Source organism: Myotis brandtii, unplaced genomic scaffold (genome assembly GCF_000412655.1).
Source record: "Myotis brandtii unplaced genomic scaffold, ASM41265v1 scaffold48, whole genome shotgun sequence".
Taxonomy (NCBI): domain Eukaryota; kingdom Metazoa; phylum Chordata; class Mammalia; order Chiroptera; family Vespertilionidae; genus Myotis; species Myotis brandtii.
The window spans coordinates 2,102,889-2,121,039 of NW_005368341.1; the positions used below are offsets into that span (position 1 = coordinate 2,102,889).

Below are 18,151 nucleotides of genomic sequence, written 5' to 3' on the forward strand. Positions count from 1 at the left end.
CTTAACTCGTATCTTGTTAGTTTTTCTTTGTTAATCATATTCTCCACAGATTCTGAATGATACTAATAGGTGTAGTTTAGTAATTCCAGTACAGCTTTCAGAAATGATTAGCTTTATTTTTGCATTACAATGATACACATTAATAGGGGCTTTATAATGGCCCCCAACTCCTGTCTTCCAATTGCTTAACCCCAAATTCTTTTTTTATTAAATTGACTGGGATAAGATTGGTCAACATGGACATATAGGTTTTAGGTGAGGGTTTCTATGTTACAAAATCTGTATATTGCACCATGTGCCCACTACTCAAAGTCAAATTTTCTCCTGTCATCTTATTTAGGACCCTCTTTTCCCCAAAAATTTTTAGCAAAATTATTTTCTTATCCCTGTCTCTAGTTCCTTCGTCTGGTCCATCAGCAGTGTTTGGAAGTATACGTAAGATAATGTGCCACCATTTTGACAACTTAATATTGTTTGAGAGAGAGCTTTTTGTAGACAGTGATAGGGAGAGTGGTGTGAACTAAGAGTTAGAAATCATTGGCAGATAAATAAATTGAGGATACAAATCAAAAGAAAAAGGTTGCTTTCACCAAGCTGAACCTTAATAAGTGAATAGATATAAAAGGACAACCATGACTTATATTATGTCTCATAAAGACAAAAATTGGTTTCCTTTTGAAGCTAATTTAATATAACTGTGAATTTGTTTGGAAAAATCAACTACTTTTATTTTTGTTGGGTTTTCTGCTCAAAATCAAATAGACCAGAACAAAAGTTATGCTTGCAAGCCTGTCGAATTCCTCTTCCACCATGATTCACTGACCCCTGGAATGCCATGTCTGGCCTGGAAGAGAAGCAGATGCCATTCCAATAAGACCTTTGTTTCCTTGAACCTGCTTCTCCATTTATCATTTTTGTCACAATGCTGAGCAACACAGCCACTTGGACCAGACTCAAGGTCCCACAGCCTCTGTGAATTCTAAAGAGATGGGCAGATTATTTCATGAAACTGCTCAAGCTAAAGCAACCTTGGCATTAAGAAATAATGATGAACTATCACAACAATTACTCATTCTTTATTATTCCCAAATCAGAGATCAATGAGTTAATCAACTACCAACAGGATGAACTGAATTCTTTATCTCCCTTAAAAACATAGGTTTCAGTGAGATCCTCCTAAGTAAATATATTAGGCTTTCACCCCTATGTTTACAGAAAGTGGTAAAAATAGTAGGAAATTATGTGGCTCTTAATTTCCCTTCATGGCAAAATAAAAATCAGTAGCATTCTAACTCCAACATGTGTAACCCAGGTAAGATATTTAACTAGCCTGTGCCTCAGCTTCACACTTATACAATAACTTACCAACACCCAGTTTCCCTCCTTCCCATTTCAGAGCAGAAGTTACATCTAGGAAAATTCCTGATGACTTCACAAGAGTGGTGGGTACCATTTCAAAGAATCGTCCTGTTTTGTAGGGGTCAGCAAATCAACAACTAGCAAAAAAATAGCTCTTGGGACAAATGAAAAAAAAAACAACCTGCATCTCATATTTGGTTTGAATGAATAAAAGGCACACCAATATGCATTGTAACAAACCACTTAATATTTTATAGGTTATGGCTTCCAACACCATCTGATATTGAATATTGGCCCAAATACTTTTGGGAGAAGTGACAAAAAGTGGACGCTGATAAGCATCAGGCAATTTCCTCCCATCGTGTGCTCACAAACGGCTTGTGAATGTTAAAATCCTGGGCTGGAACATTGCTCACATTCTGATCCTTTCTGGGAAGTGCCATTCTCTCCAGACAGTAAATGGCAACCCAGGCCACAAGGCTGTGCAGATGGTGTACAGAAAAAAGGGAAGTCTGTTCTCATTGTGAGCACAAATGCCCTGGCCTGGAAATAAAGCTTTACCTTTCACCCTTCTGCTAAAGCTTAACAGCCCTGATTTCCATTAAAAGATCCACTCATTTCCTTTTTCAATGGCACCACAAAGAAAAATAGGGCCAGAGATTACTCACCAAGACACAATATACTGTACATCAATTTTCTTCATGCATGGAATATTATGCCAGCTGATTGAAGTCTCAGGATTAGTCTTTTAAAGTGGCCACAAGTTGATCTTTAATTTGAGCCAATTTATTTTCTTTTCAGCCTTATTCTACAGTTCTGCAAACGCAGCGTTATCCCCTTTTGTTAAGTTTACATATAAGAGAACTAACAATATAGTTCATGGAATAATTCATTGATTCATGTGGAGTCTTATGGAAAGTAATGGCATGGCACATACCATTGCAAGCTTACCTCTGATCATTTGAGACACAAACGCCCAGCCTTGTGGTCCATGATTCACTCACTGCATAGTGCATGGCAACTCAAATGATAAAATTAGCAGCATAAGTGAGATTTCTATTTTTTTAAATGTCCCGTCTTTTGCATTTACCAAAGGGGGGGAAAAAGACTTCTATACACTCTCTTCATATCTCCATTTTCTGTCGCTGAAACACAACTTACCATGAGCACATAAATAAAATGCAGTGGCTCTTAGGAAAGATGACTGTCTAGCTGTAATAATCCCCAAGAATAGAGAAATTCATGATTGACAAAAAGTATTATATTGCTCATTAGCAACGTGAACTCTGGTTTGCATATTGGGATTCCAATGAACGCTGATTGCTAGGAACATTGGCTCATCCTTTCTACCCTTACCATGAATCGGCAATGTTTCTCTAGGACCACATTTTCTTTTTTAAATGCAACCCTTTGCATTCATTCTTAATTTTGAGTATATCCTAGATAGAGTGAGGAGAAGTAGAGTAGGGGTCAGAAAAAGGAGCTAGTGACCAAAACACATCATCAGAGGATCTTCTCCATTCTCCTCCATGAATGGTCCTAATTCTACCACTTCCCCAGTCGTTAGACGCCAAATGTGGAAAAGAACTAAGAGCTGGGCAAAGATGAAGAATTGTGTTGCGAAGGAAATGTGATGCACAATGCAGAGGAAATGCTTTGTCCCAGAACGTGTAGTGGTTAAAATTGATCATCCTCTCTAAACTCTAAACACCTAAGACATAGAAAATCACCTATTATTTCAGTCAGATCTCATTGTTCACTGGCAATCTGCCATGTTCCAAAGGCAGTCCTCTGACTTTTTCTTTCAAAATTATGTATAAGGCATATGTTAGAAAAGTCATTCCCTTTTGGAACTCACTATTACCAATATCAAGATAGTCTTCAGAACAATTATAACGTACACAATTCAGAAATTCCTCACCTAAGAAAGTTTAATCAATAAAACATTGAATTTCTTAAAGCGAATGGTTCTTTATGGCTCATTTTTAAGAGCATATTTGCCCATTTATATACTTAGAAAATCAACCTCACTGCAGAATGCCCTGTTTGGAACATATAGCCATCTTCAAAACCAATGAGACATTTCCATAAATATTTGATGTTTGCACATGGTTTGTTTTTGGTCTTTGGGGTGTGTTTTTTCCCTTTGGTCTCCTTCCTGCTGATTAAAATATTTAGAATCACTTTCAGATGTTGAGTGACTAAGAAGGCAGGAGCTCGTGTCAACTGTTCAGCTCATTGGAAAGGTAATATTTTATTATAACATTTTCTAAATACAGAATAGATGAAAATACTAAATGTTTTTCTCTCCCTCTCCTCCTCCTCGTCGTCCTCCTCTTCCTTCTTTCTCTCTCTCTCTCTCTCTCTCTCTCTCTCTAACTCTATAGAAAGAAAAAATATATTTGAAAATAAATATATTTTTTCTATCTTTTAGTCCATTCCAGATTCCAGGCTGGAGAAAAATTCCTGGCATGGTATAATAACTTTTTTCTTCCTTCTCAGCACTGGCCTTGGCAATGATGTTTTGTATATGACACCAAATCACAAGGAACAAAAGCAAAAATCAACAAGTGGGACTACACTGAATTGAAAAGCTTCTGCACAGCAAAAGAAACCATCAAAAAATGAAAGGCAATCTATGGAATGGAAGAATATGTTTACAAACCATATATCAGATAAGGGGTGAATATTCAAAATATACAAGGAACTCATACAACTCAATAGCAAAAGAAAAATCTAATTTTTAAATTAGCAGAGGACTTAGATAGACATTTTCCCAAAGAAGACATACAAATGGCTAACAGGTACATGAAAAGGTGTTCACTATCACTAATCATCAGATAAATGTAAATCAAAATCACCTCACACATGTTTGAATAGCTAGTATCAAAAAAAAGAGATAAATGCTCATGAGGATATGGAAAAAGGGGAGCCATGGTTCACTGTTGGTGAGAATATAAATTGGTACAACCACTATAAAAAATAGTATGGTAGTTCCTCGAAAAATTAAAGGTAAAATTATCACATGATCCAGCAATCCCACTTCTGGGTACATATCTGAAAGACATGAAACACTAACTTGAAAAGATATTTGCAGCCCTATATTTATTACAGCATTATTTACAATAACCAAGATACGGAAACAACCTAAGTGTCTATCAGTGGATGAACAGATAAGGAGAATGTGACATATATATAATGGGAGTATTATTCTGCCATAAAAAAAGAAGAAAATCCTGCCATTTGCAATGGCATGGATGGACTTCAAGGGCCTTATGCTGAGTGAAATAAGTCAGACAGGTAAAGACAAATACTGTATGATCTCACTGATCTGTGAAGTTTCAGAACATCAAACTCAAGAAACAGAGAGTAGAATGGTTGTTGCCAGGGACTAAGGGGTGGGAAAGATATTGATCAAAGGGTACAAACTTTCAGTTGTAAAATTAGGAAGTTCTGGGGATCTAATGTACACATGTGACTACAGTTTAAAATATTGTATTGTATGCCTGAAAGTCACTAAGAAAGTAGAGCTTTAATGTTCTCACCATCGCAACAGCAAGGAAATGGTAATTATGTGAAGTGATAGGTGTGTTAATTAATCTTATTGTGGTAAATATTTCCCAATATATCAAATCATCACATTGTACACTTTAAACTTGCATAATGTTATATATCAATTATATTTAAATTAAGCTGGGTGATAGCTCTGAGAGGGGACCAGCTCCAACAGATATTAAATAAAGCTAGACTGCCTTTAAAATTAACACAGTGTGGTACTGTTACATACAGGGACAACTGAACAATGGAACAGGAACAGATGGGAGGATATTTAGTATAGGAGAAGAGAGTCATCTCAAATCACTGCAGCAAGTGTGGGATTTAAAACAAATGATGCTAGAATGTCTGTTTAGCCATTTACAACAATAAAATTAGACTAACATTTTATACGATATACAATATATAAATTCCAAATGGATCAGGGTTATGAATGTGAAAAAATATGCCACATATGTGCCCAAAAAAAGGATGAATTTCTTTATTAACTGGGTATAGGCTAAAGTTTGCTAACTACCACTATGACTCCAATTCAACAGACTATAAAAAGATTGACAAATATAGCCATATTAAAAAAAAGTTAGTTAAAAAAAGGAAATTCTGCGCTCTAACCAGTTTGGCTCAGTGGGTAGAGCGTTGGCCTGTGGACTGAAAGGTCCCAGGTTCGATTCCGGCCAAGGGCATGTACCTTGGTTGCAGGCACATCCCCAGTAGGAGGTGTGCAGGAGGCAGCTGATCGATGTTCCTCTCTCATTGATGTTTCTAACTCTCTATCCCTCTCCCTTCCGCTCTGTGAAAAATCAATAAAATATATATATTTTTTAAAAAGGAAATTCTGACATGTTATATCATAGATGAACCTTGAGGACATTGTTCTAAGAGAAATAAGCCAGTCACAAAAGGACATATACTATATGATTCCACTTATATGAGGTATCTAGAACAGTCACATTTCATAGACATAGCCCTAGCTGGTTTGGCTCAGTGGATAAAGCATCGGTCTGCAGACTGAAGGGTCCCAGGTTCAATTCCTGTCAAGGTCATATGCCTGGTTGCAGGCCCGATCCCCAGTGTGGGGCATCCAGGAGGCAGCCAATCAATGATTCTCTCTCATCATTGATGTTTCTATCTCTCTCTCCCTCTCCCTTCCTCTCTGAATCAATAAAAATATATTTTTTTAAATTTCATAGACAAAGTAGAATGGTTGTTGCCAGGAGATGGAGGAAGGGGGAATAGGGAGATGCTTTTTAATGGGTTTAGAGTTTCAGTTTTACAAGATGAAGAGAGTTCTGGGAATTGGTTGCACAACAACTTTAATGTACTTAACACTACTGAACTGTACACTTAAGATAAGATTTATGCCATGGATAAGATTTATGTTATGTTGTGTTATGTTATACGTTTTATGTTATGTATATTTTCTCACAATTAAAAATAAAAATAATTTTTTTAAAACTCTATCCTTGCCAGACACCTGCATAAATCAGATTCCTAGGGAACGATTCCTCATGAGTTTTCCCAGAAAGGCAATGTAGGCTGCGCATTCATCTCCTGAGCTTTCAGAAGGAGCTGTCTGCATTGATGCTTCATATTGAGCAGGATCCAGTTAATTTTTACAAGAGCATTTGCAACTAAGAGGAGAATTTGTCAAATGGCTCTAGTGCCAATCCCACAGCAACTCACTCTCCCCCCACTACTCGTTTGAATGCCTTATCAGGCACCAACTTCTATAATCTCAAGAAAGTTAGAGAAACCAAGACATGTCTACAGGATGTCTACTGTAAAATAATAACACCAATAATAATAATAATTTTTAAAGGGTCAAGCATTTGAACAGAGGCATGGAAAATGCTTTCTCGTCACCACACACAAAATGGCTTTGCTTAGGAGCCTATGTAACTGCTTGAATCACACTTCATGAATAACCCCTGAGTTGAGATATGAAAGAAAGCTATTAAATCAACATCATATGTTCATTTTCCTAGTCTAAAGGCCTTCCAGAGCCCTATATAAAAGAGATGGAAAGCATGGTAGAGCTAAGGGTATGGATGAGGTCCCAGCCCAACAAGAACCAAGATATTATAAGAACAAAAACAACCTTGAGGGGATTTAATAAAGTCAACAAAAATATGTTCACAGGAAAAGCTGTTTGAAGTTGCATCAGTGATAGTAACACATTTAAAGAAAGAATATTAAAAACAACAACAACAACAAATGGGTTTGTCTGCATAGAAAACAGGAATTCAGAGAAGCAAAGGGATACATGCTCTCAAGGATAGGAAGACATGAAACAGATAAAAGGTGTTTGTCTGCATAGAAAACAGGAATTCAGAGAAGTAAGCAAAGGGATACGTGCTCTCAAGGATAGGAAGACATGAAACAGATAAAAGGAACCTTCAACTCCACTTTGTGTTCCGCCATGGCCTCTTAAGAAATATACTTTGATTACCAATTGGACTCCCCAGAGTTACCATATTGAAGGAATGTGCTCTAAATAGTGTTTCAGATATTTTTCTCATAAGAAAAGGGCATTTTCAAAATGATATTCTGATTAGAGTGAGTCTATTTCTCAGTGTTAACTCAGGAAGCACTGGCAAAGTTCAGTTTCTGGGCCCTGGACCAAAGCAATTCCACCAAACTGATGCCACGCTGCAAAACCTGTGGGTGGCTAATCAGTCATTCTTCTCTTACCAGCTTTTCCCATGACTGTGTAATGCACAATAGTTAATAAAAATTTTTACCATATTTTTATAAAAGAGAGTATGGGTTATATTCCACAAAGCACATCATGAGAGTGGACCCTGGTTATCCAAGTGTATGAGTACCCTGAATGCCTCATGAGAAAGGAAGCATAAAATAGAGATGAGAATGCTCTTCTCGCCTATGTCACAATCATTCATAACCATAAGCCTTTCATAAAGGCTTATAATCAGCCTTTCTCATCAGCCAGTTGAACAGTGAGTCATATGTAAGATGAGTATATAATTTATTTGAAAATAGAAGAAGGCACGTTTGATATAGACAATAGGCATAAAACAGAAAGTCCAAGTGAAGGAGAGTATATTATCATCTTAGTTTATGGCCTTGGTCACTGAATATTCATTATATATCTACTCAGAGAGAGGACTAATACTCTTTACAATAAAAACAAAACTTGAAACTTTTGAAACCAATGATCTCAACTCATTATTCAACAAACCAAATAATCTCCCAAAGACAGAAAAACTTGGAATGACATTGGTCTGCTCATTTACCCCACTATAATTGGTTCAGCTCAAGGTTAGTAAGGAAAAGAAACTCCTACTGAGGCTGGTAAAGCCATCTGTGATTTGGAAACGGCTGACGGGTGCCTCCAGAAGAACAATCAAAAGTCATTAACCATCAAAATATGACAATTAAACACAAAAATCTATCAGGGTTTTATTATCCAAATTCCAATGAAAGGAATTTAGTCTCTCTCTCTCTCTCTCTCTCTCTCTCTCTCTCTCTCTCTCTCTCTCTCCGCAGTTCTACATTCATTACTTGCACTCTGCTATCAGGGTCCCCAAATCCTGTTTCCTGACTTATCTACAAGGAAAATAATAAGCAAAATAAAAACAGATGATAATTGAAATAAGCTTGAGCCCTCAAAATTTTTCAAAAGCACATTCTTCTCTCATTGCATATATTCAGCCAAATCAATTTTATTACAAAGGAAATGCTTTCTGGAAAGATTTGACATTTTTAAAAGTTCAAAGTTGAAGGCACATATTCTATAAATAAACCTACAATGAAGTGCTAAAAGGTTTATTTCTGATTTCCTATTTCACAAACTAGGAACTAGGCATAAAAATATTGAGTCATAAAATGCTTAAAAAGTAGATTACTAGAAACTAATAGAAAACATTATTATCTATTGAGCCAATGATGGGTCAAATGGCATTTTGAATTCTTGCAGAGACTATGAATATGACCTTCATGTAGACCATTTACAGAAAGCAATTTTATTTACATTTTTAAATCCACATAAAGGTGAAAGATGATACTGCTGCAAAATGGAACATTTAATTTTTTGCCCCAAGGCATAACTAAGCTCCTCCAAGGTCAAATGTAGTACATGACTGAAACGGAGCCAGACTCTCCCCCTCATCTCCTGCCAGAGAGCTTCCACTTTGGGCAGGAGTATCTTGGATTTACTTTTATTCCTCATAAATAAATTTAAAATTTCTAAATCCTACATAGACTGGGTAATTCCGTAAACTATTTTGTGAGCATTTTTCTATTTTATTTTTAAATCACATATCCATACAACAGTGAAAATGCCTATGCTAAGATAGTTGAATATTTGGGACTATTTTGACTATAAGGTAGTAAGCTAAACATATTTTTAAATGTTTCTTAGTTTGTATCTTGTGCAAAGATTTTACTTTTAAAGGAATGTGGATTTGCATCTCTCTTTTATATCTGGTAAGCTGTCAGAAACGCTAGACTCATGAGAATAAACACCATGAAAGAAACTAGAGTTTTTGCCTATTACAATAGTTATGCCCTTATAAATAAACCCTCCTCTCCTCTCCCCACCTCCTCCTGCCCAGACATGGCAAATAATTCACAAAGCAGCTGTGTGATTTGTTAGGAGAGATACAGATGTTAGGGATCATTTTAAACTCCATCATAGATGACTGTAAGGGCTGTGCTTTATGCCCTGGTCTCACTTATTACCTTACCCCAAGGCCCAGGATCATTTTTCATAGCAGTCAGGTCAATAGATGCAGACTTCTCAAAGAGATTGTGTCCCACACACCATCAGCACAGGCTAGAGTCACAACCATCAGTATCAAACCTACATTTATTACCTTGTCTCCCCCACTTATGGGAAGTCCCTCAAGAATAAGAACCACATCTAATAGAATTACTAAATTACAGTAGCACCAGCAGCACACTACAGTTACCCAGATAAGATCTACCCAGAAGAGTGGGAAAGAACTATTCATTAAAATAGAAAGCACATAGTTATTTCTTTCAAAAATATTTTTAAATGGACCCATTCTCATTCCCCACCACCATTATATGCACCCATGTATGTGTGCATGTATTAGTGAGCACCACACACACACACACACGCACATACACACAATATAGTATAGTAATTAAAAGCACTGGCTCAAGAATTAGACTGCCTGGGATAGAATCTTGCCACCTTACACCAGACACTCATACTCTCAATGCCTCAATTTCCTCATCTATAAAATGGGATGTCACTAACAATATGCCTAGAATGGGTATATTAATATATTAATATTAGTGATATTAATAAGACCTTACTGATATCAGTAGCACTTATCATCTCATAGGGTTATTAAGAGAATTAAATGAAAAAATAAATCATGCTAAAGTCCTGACACATTGCATGGCTTAGGTTATAAATAGGAAAGGGAACATTTTATCCTTTGCCATCAGCCCCACACCACCCCCATTCTCATGTCAAATTGAAGACACAGAATAGTATTTCTGCATAGGAACTTTTCTTGGGTACCCAGGGTAGTACCTTGGAAGGAGGAATATGGGGGCATACAGGAGATATTTTGAGCAGAATATGAGAGGGCTGCTGTGGCTTTCATCCCATCAAAGTATTTCATCTACTACTCTGGGGAGCTAAGGGGCTATTATAACCAGACCTTCAGCTGTAATAAACTTCAGTGGAATAATGTAGCCTGTATACTCTGGCCAAAGGTTCCTCAACTTTAAAACACAGTAGGCTATGTTTTGCTTACCTTGCATGCAAATTTTAAGCGAATTCCAAGTGTTAAAAGAAAAGTAATTAAAAGCAAATACCCCTCACAAATAAATCAATGTTTTAAATCAGATCTTAATAAATGTCCATAGTGTTTGCCACATGAAATTAAAACATCACAAGAATTCTCCTGTCAACTAGGCAATCTGTTCATTGAGCCTGTCGATGACTTGTCTCATTATTCATATAAACATTTAACTAGTTGGTGTAGAAATGGCCATTTTCTTCTGGTATGAGTCACAGTGATTACTATTCACATTAAATACATATGGCTTTCTAGGCAGGATTGGGCAACTGTACAGCAATCAACCAGCTGCAAGGGGGAAACAAAAGACAGGAGGGTCCGAGGGTAGAATTAGGCCTTGCATTTCATCTCTACAAGGGTTATGCTGGGAGCATGGGAATCTGGTCAGAACCTTTCTCTCTAAAGGGTAGCAAGACCTTTTTTCTTGCTAAGTTCACCACTGCTAAGTTCCAGGGGCCTTTTTATGTTCTTATTATACACTAGAAGTCCGGTGCACAAATTCATGCATGGGTAGGGTCCAGCCGGCCCGCTCCAATGGGGGCCGATCAGGCTGGGCCATGGGGGAGGGGATGAGGGAGGTTGGCCAGCCCTGCCCCCAATCAGGGTGGGGGGGCCGAATGGGGGCCGGGCCAGCCGGGGGAAGGGAGGTTGGGAGAGGCCAATCGGGGCCCTCATTGGGCTAATTGGCCGCCACGGTGTGCGTCATAGCGAACAGTCATTCTGGTTGTTCCAGTCATTCCAGCGTTCTGGTCACTTGGCTTTTATATATATAGATAAGTGCAGTTAATCCTCATAACTCTGAGAGGTAAGTGTTGCTAGCACCATTTTAAAGGATAAGACAATTGAGGTCTAAGAAGTTTAAAAGTTTGCCTAAGGTCACAAAATTAAGAATGTACTTTGCCATTCTCTTCCCTTCTTTTCTCCTAATGTCTTTTTCAATGCTGCTTCCCTTAAGAATTGAAGTGAGGGAGTGATGAGAGAGGTGGGGGGGTGGATTTTTGGGGATGACTGAAAAGGGGCCTGTGGCCAGTCAGATCCTCAATGGAGCCAAAAAGTCATTCACCTTTTCATCATAACTCATTGATTTCTACCATGAATTCATTGTTGACACTTGCACAAGAACCGTGACATTATCCACCTAACTGCAAGTAGTGGCCTTTGGTAGGATATAACCATCTTTTAGTATGTGGATTTGCATTTAAAGCCTCTCTCTTTTTCACCATTTGTTCAAGGGGAGTGGTGAGGACCCATCAAACTTAGATATGTGCAAATGCGTCCAGCCAAACATTAACTGGAGCCATTCTAATTGTAAAAGATTTCAGTCAAGAATGCAAGGCAGGATTAAACATCTTGAGCCAAATCATTCCCTTTTCATGCCTCCACACTCCCGAACATTGCAGCCTGAGAGCAGAGCTGCAGATCTAAAAGTGGTAGCTCAGCTCCTAGGTGCTAACGCCAGATCTGCACTAGCTTGATAGTAGCTGCCTCTGGGTGCAGCTGTTCATAACTCTGCCTTGTTAAACCAAAAGAAATAAGGTTGAAAATCTAACATGAGGGACTCATCATTCAATTACATATTTCTTGTGAAAGAGGCAAAAACTCTGCCATGTTCTGCAAAATCGCCACATCAATAGCAATTAAGTTTCACATCAAGACCAGAGAAATACTACACTGACTACGCATGAATAACTTCCTTTCATATGCCGTGGTTTGCATCTTTCTCTGCATTTAATTCTGGAAAACAATAAATGATGATGCCCTGGTGCAAGAAACTATTCACAAATAATGGAAAAGATATGTGAATAAAGGTACTTTATATTTTCAATTTCAGAGATCAGATAGTCAGCCCCATTACCAACACCACAGCTGCTCCAACAACAAATCACAATTCATCATTCTCCAAATAGGTTTTTGAATCAAACCTGGGATTAATTATGGCATTTTTATTGAAAACTTCTCAGACAGAAAGTATAATGAATCCTATGTAATCCAGTCCATGTATTAAGAGTTTTCCATCAAGTACTGAGCAGCAGGAACAATATATGTAGCTGGTTGGTAAGTTATGACATTATTTCTTATTTAGAGGACGTTTAATGCGATAGTCCAGTGGCCATATTTACAAGGAGAGGGAATAAAATAGGGGAAAGTGGGATGAAGATTTTGAAAATGTCACTATGCTGCCCTGGCAAGGTGGCTCAGCTGTTGGGAGCATCATCCCATACACCAAAAGGTTGCGGGTTCCATTCCTGTCCAGGGCACATACCTAGATTGTGGGTTCCATCCCTGGTCAGGGCATAGACAGGCAGCAACTAATTGGTGTTCTTCTCTCTCTCTCATTGATGTTTCTCTCCTTTTCTTGTGTGCTCTCCCTTTCTCTCTCTCTAAAATCCATAAAAATACATCCCCAGGCGAGGATTTAAAAAAAGAAGAAAATGTCACTATGTTTTTGGGCCATGTATAATTCTCAGTCCAATAAGGCAAGAGGAAAAAAGTGATTCATTTCCCAATGAAAATGCACAGTAATAAAAAAGAAATTCATAGTAGGGCTTATGGCATATCTTAGAGATCCATAAGTCAAATAACAGAATACAGAGAAATGTCATCTTTAATATATGTTTTGAGGAAGAAAAGAATAAGAACCTCCAATTTTTCCAAATTTTGTCCACACTTTTGCAAAACAAAAAGAGATTTATGTTAATAGTTTCAATGTTTTTAAATCTCATTTTATGAAGTTTGATGCTAAGTTAAAGCCTTCATTCATTTTCTTTTTCAAAAATGCATATAAAATACTCAGAGTATACAATACCAATAAATCTATTGTTAATTTTTAAAAATAATAAAGCAATGTTGGAAGATTTTTTTATTTCTTCCTCAATCACGACTTCATAGTGACCCGTGGATCTCTTTGTAACCAGGTAAGTCAATAAATGCATCTTTCCCGAAATTTTGACTACTTACTTTGATGTTGCCTTGGAATCTTACACTCAGTTTCAAAACTGGTCAAGTATACAAAAGAGGGGGCAGCCTTATAATTAGCACATCAGTGCACAAAGACAGACAATAAATCTTCATCACATTTTCAAACTCATTCAAAACAATCAAATATTTCACCGAACCATTTACAACTATTGATTGCACACAAAACCTGACTTTTATATTCTTCCTACTTTAAATAGATTCAGTATTTTACAAGGGCTTCACAAGTAAGAGATTGTTAAAGTAAAGCAGTCCATTAATTTTATATAAGCTGTTTTATATACCTGTGGGCCTCTAATAGCATTTAGCTACAAGGTTAAAAGGAGGAAAAATCATTTTCTAAAGTTCAGTTGGAGAGGTTGGAATATGTGTGTGTGTGTGTGTGTGTGTGTGTGTGTGTGTGTGTGTGTATATATGCCTATATATATGACTAAAATTCCAGCTACCTTGCTAGTAGTTTCTCTTTACCAAAACTAAATTCATTCTATAACTGAAAGTGATGACATAAATAGGACAACAGTCCAGTGTCAGGTACCAGATTCCTATCAAGGAAATGGTACTGTCAAACCCAAGTTGGAATTTCAAGGCCAACAATTTATGAAAACAAAATATTTTCCTGTTATACTTTTTCATAGAATCCTTCAAAGGGTAGATGTACAAATGTACATTTTAACATCCAGTCTTGGTCTGCTGTGTGTCTGTGTGTTTAACCTGTAAATGAAAAAAAAAAAAAAAGGTTCTTCTAAGCCAGGAAATTTTCTCCAAGTTTTTCTGGCAATAACCAATCTTAAAGAAGGAAATCTGTGCCTCCTTGGTTTTAATCTGTGAATTTCAATTTTATGAAAATCCCTGCCGGTTTGCAGCATCATGCCTTTGTGTTGGCTCTGGAAGACCATGTTGCACTGCGGGTAAATGTGTGCATTGTGATGTGGTTGGGGACAGGGAGAGGCAGCACAATGAAGGGCCTTGCAGCCATTGCCAGCTAACTCTTTCCGCTCAGCTTCCTGCATCACACTGCATCCTTGCCATGCTAAGCCTAGTGTACATATCAAATGAGTGGCTAGCCTGGCCTTTTGTTCCACTAAGTTAATACAGGTTAATATGTCGATTGGGATCTCTCCTTTAAAAGGCATGACTCAAAAAATAAAATAAAAGGCATGACTTTGGGGTATGGTCTCACATAAAGAACCTGTTAGACTTTTTTTTAAAAAGTAAATTAAAAGGGCATTTCTGTTAATGTCAAAGCAGGCTTATTACTTTAATGGAAGCGATTCCTTAATTTTCCATTCTCAGCATGCTACATAAATAAAAGACTCTCCACTGGATATATTCTACATATATCTCACAGAGTTTAATTATAAAGCCTCTGAAAATGAAGATGGTGGGAGGAAATGATTCCAGTAGATCATACAGTCTGGGTGTTGTGTTGGCTGGCTGGCTCTGAAGGCAAGGGAACAAAGACACTCAGGTAATCACAATACACCATGAAAGGCTGGGCTCTGAGGAAAAGAACATGCAAGGGAAAGAAGTACATTATTACTACTTTAGTGCCTGGAAGTTCACAATTTTAAATTTTGCTCTCATTAATGTTATTATAATTATGATTAATTTTACTGCAATTAAAGAGTTCCTGTGTTTTTTAAGTGCCACGCCCTATCTTCTCTGCAGTAAGGACCTGCTGTAATAAGGGAGGACCCTGCCAGATGAAGTCAAAACTACACAAACACACGCACACACTCAAACACACTTCAGTTGGCCATGAGAACTATGGCATTACGGGGAGCAGTGAAGACACCACACAAGAATACAAATTTCATCCCAGCAGCTGCCCACCAGGAGTGTCAGACACCTTCTGAGAGTGAGAAAGGCTGTGCCAGGGAGTGCGGGCTTCGGAAGGATGGAGAAATTGGGGGGAGAGGGGTTGGGGATGCTGTGTAATAGAGTAGTCAGACCCTAAACAGTTCAGCGTCTTCAGTGGGTGGAGGCGGGGCGCATTCACAGTCCTGGGAAACAGTGGCGGACAGGCTTGAAGACACCACGCCTGGGGAACCAGAATACCCTGGTCGAGTTACACCTAAACCTTTCCTTCCCTTCTTATTCAATTCCCGGCCCTGCTTCACCTCCACATTCCTTCTCTTCTCTCGGACTTGCCTTTCTCCGAGTGGCGTCTCACGTGGGTTGATGGAGCACTACCTGCCAGACCTCTGCTCCTTTAATGCTGCGGGGTTGTGCAGAGCCCGGTGAACTGAAAGGACTGATTCTCAAACTAAGGCGAGAGAAACGGACAAGACTTCCCAGCTGCTCTTCGCCTTTGACACAGAGAACCCCTAGCGCCAACACTCGGTACTCCCTGGCTTATTTCCAAATCAAAGAAGTAACCGCAGCCCAGGAGGAACTGCGCACACTCTTAAGTGACGGCAGTGTCGGCTCTGGAGCGCTCAGAGAAGCCGGGGAGAGTGTGCAGGGAGCCAGGGGGCACGGGAGGGAGTGGAGTGGGGCTGGGGAGGCTGGAGATGGTTGTGCAGGAGTGTGGGGGAGGGGGGTTATTTAGGGGCTTGGGGAGAGGGGTTTGTTTGTTTTGCTAAGTAAATAAATAGAAACTTTCCCCACCCCATCTCGGGTCTAATGATGATAGATTCCACGCTGCATCTGACCCCAAGCCGGGCGCCTAACCACGAAAAATAATGAGGTCCCATCCTTATTCATCTGCATTAAAGGCGAGCCAGGCACTTTCGATAGCAAATATATCGATTCCCTTCCCTGGGTCGTGATTTGTCCTGCTCCCCGTGAATAATTACTGCTTCTTTAGAAATTTATAATAATTAGAACTCCTCACTGCCCCCCCCCCACACACACACACATACGCGCGCCGCTTTTTAAAGGCGCCTAATCCTGGTGGGCGTCTTGGTGGTCCCATGGTGTTCCCCGAAGGTGGGAGGCGGAGTAGGGATCACTTCTCCCAGTTTGGTTTTACTCTTGCGAGAAAGTTGACTCCCAGCTCCGTACCTCAGTTTCCTTATCTGCCAAACGAAGCTTTTACTTTGTTAAGGACGCTTACAGCTGTACACTACATGATTCATGCTTCTGTCTGGTTACTGTGCGAGGGCAGGGGGGCAGGGGAGGAGAAAGCGGAACAGAATTCACCTCCACTCGGGATGAAGCAGTGGCAATCACGTGATGCCGAAACCACGCAGGGGTGGGGGAAGGGGTGCGAACGAGAGGCTCTAACCGCAGCAAACACTGGGGACCTGGCGGCCTGAGAGTCTGTTCCCAAATGACTGAGGGGGGAAGCTGGGTTTTACAGCCACCACTGGACGGTAGGGAGGTGGCTCCGGAAAGCGCAGACTTTACTTCCAGAGGAAGGGAGCGGTGCAGGGAAATGAGGCTACACTGCGGATGGCAGACGGGGCGGAGCCTGTGGCGCTGTCCGTGGTCCTGACCTACCGCTCTGCGGGCGGGGCGGCAGCCCGCCACTGCCCCATTGAATCTCGGGGCCCACGGCCTCGCTCTGGAAAACTGCTGCCGCTGCCGCCGGAGCACCGAAGCTTGGTGGCGGCGGCGAAGAGAAGTTCCCCAGAAGCAACGCTTTGACGTGAGGGCTTGGAGTCCAGAAACCAGAGGGCTGCCCCTATGGTTTTCAAAAGTCGGTTGGGACTGCTGGAAGTCACTGGAGGCTAAAAGGGGACAATAGAGCGCGCAGCTGTGGTGGCAGCGACTCCTGCTGGGAAACTTCCCCGGGCCGAACACTCCGCAGCTCCGGTCAGAGGACCGAGGTTCTGAGCCGAGGGGATGAAGCCTACGTCGAAGAAAGTTCCTCGCCAACTGCAGAAGAGGACTCACAATAGCCTTAAAATTAAATGGGTGAGGAGGGAAGTCTGAGACCTAGGGCGAGCCTTGCCAGGAGGACGCCCTCTGCCTCCGGTGGGGCAAGGGTACCCAACCTCCCTTTGCGTCCTTTGCCTCCGCTGCCTCGGATACTTCCCATCAGAACCCATTCGGGTAGCGGGGTGATGGGCTAGGCCCAGCCAAAGTCAGGTTCAGCAGGGATGCGTAGAGCCCCCATGAGCCAGTTCTTAAGGAAACACTCGGGTTTTCTATGCAGCCATTTGTCTAACTGTGGGAGAAAGAAACCTTACAAGAAAAGCCTCTAGATTCTCCATTCTCATGTAGATGAGGCGATGCGCTGGGACTGCAGCCTATGTACCCCCTCACCATTGTATTTCCGACTTGAACAAATAAAATACCCTCATTAATGTACAGGAAGTGGGAGCGGGAGAAGGCTTTGCTATAGCCGCTGCCGGAGAGTTCGGGCTGCACTCTCCTAGTTCCTGGGACCCCACCTTGCGCATCATCCCAACGCTCCGCTCCCACTGCCACCCACTCTCCACACTCCGGAACCCCTCACTAGACGCCTAAGGAACTTTCTATGACAAAGGGAACCGGAGCAGGGGAATTCTGTCCAC

The 18,151-nt window shown here is 40.1% G+C and overlaps 1 protein-coding gene and 1 long non-coding RNA gene across 3 annotated transcripts in view; both read right to left on the reverse strand.

The window, feature by feature from the left end:
- NXPH1 (neurexophilin 1) overlaps positions 1-18,151 on the reverse strand; it is a 278,463-nt gene that overhangs the window by 252,275 nt on the left and 8,037 nt on the right. The window lies entirely within an intron of this gene.
- LOC106727793 lies at positions 260-7,333 on the reverse strand. The gene is made up of 3 exons (XR_001364046.1): positions 7,321-7,333; positions 2,036-2,041; positions 260-331 (listed from the first exon to the last, which is right to left on the reverse strand). It is a non-coding gene; the product is annotated as an uncharacterized LOC106727793 (long non-coding RNA).